The following is a 3219-nucleotide window of genomic DNA, read 5'->3' on the forward strand; positions in this document are numbered from 1 at the left end:
ATCATTACTCTAAAAATTTCTCTATAATACCAGTCCTTCCACCACTTGCTTCAGTCGCAGTGTCCACATAGAGTCCATGTTGTAAAAGGCGTCAAAGGCCCAGCACGTCTCCTGGCACAACTGCTCCGCCTTCCTCCTCCTCATCTGGCCCTGGTCCAGAAGCCCTCATCTCCATCAAGTTGTCTTCTGTTTGTTCCTCTGGTGTGGTGTCTTATTAGCTCTGCAATTTCCCCAAGATCCATATCTTAAAACCCTTTCCCTCCCACCTTTTTTGCCATCTCCCCAATCTCTTTGAAAGAATTCCTTGATGGGCTATGTTGTAAATCCTATGAAGTCATGCACAACATCTGGACAGTTTTCTCCAGCAGGAATTTATTGTTTCAGGCTTGGTGGTTTTTACAGCTTTTTCTATAACAATAATGGCATCCTCAATGGTGTAACCCTTCCCAGCACTCGTGATGTTCTATCAGGGTTCCCTTCCATAGCACTGACAATATTTTCCCTAGAGCACCATGTGTAATAAACCTGGAAGGTCCTTATGACCCCCTGCTCTAGAGGCTGAATTGGAGATACTGTGTTTGGGGACAAGTAGACCACTTTAACACCTTCTGTGTTGAACTCACTGGGTTCTGGGTTGCCTGGGATTATCCACTATCAAAAGAACTCTAGTTCCTTAAGGACATCTTTGAGTCTTTTCTGATCTGTTCAGCAATGGCGGGTATGGGCAGCAAGGGAGAAGGCTCCTGTTCCGAAAACAGGAGCAGATGGAGGGGGAACGACCTTGGGTGAGGAAGTGACCTGTGGTTTGAGGAACTACGCTGTCTGTATTCCCAACACTTGAGCTTCCCTGCTCATCAGTTCTTGAGTGGTCCTGGCAGCCAGAGCTGAGGACCAAACTCTCCATAGCAGGAGTGAACGTCCAGTGTTATGGGGGCAACAACATTAGCAGCTGCTGTTGATTGGCCATCTACAGGTACTAAGCTTCATGCTTCAGGTAGAATATTTCATTTAATTCTTTTTTTTTTTTTTTTTGAGACGGAGCCTCAAGCTATCCCCCTGGGTAGAGTGCCATGGCATCATGCTCACAGCAACCTCCAACTCCTGGGCTCAAGCGAGTCTCCTGCCTCAGCCTCCCAAGTAGCTGGGACTACAGGCGCCCACCACAACGCCCGGCCATTTTTTGGTTGCAGCCGTCATTGTTGTTTGGCGGGCCCGGGCTGGGGATTCGAACCCGCCACCTTAGGTGTATGTGGCTGGCGCCTTAACCGCTTGAGCCACAGGCGCCGAGCCCATTTAATTCTTTTAACAGCTCTCTGATGCCAGAGGTGTCAATAAGAGATAAGCGCCAAAGGTGTACCTATAAAACACAGAAAAACAATTACATTTTACAGCAAAAAAAAAAAGTCCCAGGTGTTCATCTAAAACTGAACAAAAAGTCTCTGAAACTGAAAGTGAGAACATCCCAGAAGGTCCGATACATAGTGCGGCTGCTTAGAGCCAAATTAGACCTGCAGGTCAACACAACTTTCCAAAAATAAACTTCCATATATGTTGTATGTGATAAACCATACAGCTTCACTAAACATGTCTTCATTCAATATTCATTGTGGTCACTATTGTAAAAGCTTCACATGGCATCATATGTGAGAGCAGTGATTTTCAACCGGTGTGCCAGGAGAGGATCTTAGATGTGCCATGAAAAATTTTATTTATTTATTTATTTATTTGAGACAGAGTCTCACTTTGTTGCCCTTGATAGAGTGCCATGGTGTCATAGCTCACAGCAACCTCACACTCTTGGGCTCAAGAGATCCTCTTGCCTCAGCCTCCTAAGTAGTTCGGACTACAGGTGGCTGCTACAATGCCTGGCTATTTTTAGAGATGGGTTCTTGGTCTATCGCAGGCTGTTCTCAAACAGGCAATTGTGAGCTCAGGCAATTTGCCTGCTTCGGCCTCCCAGAGGGCTAGGATTACAGGTGTGAGCAACCATACCTGGCCTAAAAAAGTTTTAAAGATAATTAAACAGATCCTTTTGCAATTCATAAGCATGACGATTGGATTTTCATGCACATGTGTGAGATGTGCCTCCCACAAATCTTGTTATGACTTTGGTACATTACCCATCTAACATTAAAAAAAAGATAAATAAATTGTTTTCAAAAGAAGTTCAAAGCACAGTAAGTATATTCTTTTCTTCTCTCTCTCTCTCTTTTTTTTTTAGTCAACATGATGTTAATTGGGCTGTGGAAATTTAACTACAGGTTCAAGTGTGCCGTGAGATTTTTAAAAAGGTTGAAAAACACTGCTTTAGAACTAAAAATGTAAGATCAGGGAGGTGGAGTAATCTGCCAGGGTCACAGAGCTTATCGATGGAAGATGCCACATTGCTCAATGATGGCAACATTGATGTTGGGAGTGTATGTTCTCACAGCATCTCAAGGTCAAATACAAGCTGGGACAGGCATGAGTGTGTATTGCCACCACTACTTTCATGACATCACAACGAGTGTATTGTGGGCCAATGGCACAGAGTCAATACACACCTCTGAGGATAAACATTCAAACGTCAGGAGCCCCTCTGGCTCTCCCTGCCTTTTCCCTTTAAACTAGTAAAAATCCTCTATCGTGAAGGGATCGTGGAGCTCCCCAGTCCAGCCCTATGTGATATGTAGTCTTAGAGGGGTCAAGTGACTTACCCGACCAAGGTCACACAGCTGGGTAGAGGGGAACCACACACCACCACTGCACACAGCTGCAATTCTGTTTCATGGCCTGCTTCCTCTCCCCTTCTCTAGAATGCCTCTTTTCTGCTACAATAGTTCAAACCTGGAGGGCAGTTTGGTTTGGGTTTGGTTTTTCACACACTCCTTCACAGATTATAAGAAAGATTTTACTCCTGAACTGAAAGTAGAAATATATTAGGTTTGGTTCAAGACACTGCTCTTTCCATATTTCCCACCCAAATATGTTAGGACCAAAAAACCCACCATCATTATCATCATTCTGTGGGGCAGACAAGGGAAGGATTTGTGAGTTTCTGTTCCTGGCCAGCCATTTCCCAAAAGAAGGGAATTAAAACTTAATTGATCAGTAGGAAAAAGGCAGCTCCCAGCCCCATGACTTCCTGGCACAAGAAAAACCAAAGAGCAGAAGAGCTCACCTGACTCATGTCTGTAGCTGTAAAACTCCTTGCCTCCTGTCTAGCTCGTCCATCAGGCC

At 44.7% G+C, this 3219-nt stretch overlaps 1 non-coding gene across 1 annotated transcript; it reads left to right on the top strand.

Moving 5' to 3' along the window:
• Positions 1 to 2026: 2026 nt before the first annotated feature.
• Positions 2027 to 2130, top strand: LOC111721980. The gene has a single exon (XR_002770955.1). It is a non-coding gene; the product is annotated as a small nucleolar RNA U13 (small nucleolar RNA).
• Positions 2131 to 3219: the final 1089 nt, after the last annotated feature.

The sequence above is a fragment of the Otolemur garnettii genome, unplaced genomic scaffold (genome assembly GCF_000181295.1).
Source record: "Otolemur garnettii isolate 467f Iridium unplaced genomic scaffold, OtoGar3 scaffold00208, whole genome shotgun sequence".
Lineage (NCBI taxonomy): Eukaryota > Metazoa > Chordata > Mammalia > Primates > Galagidae > Otolemur > Otolemur garnettii.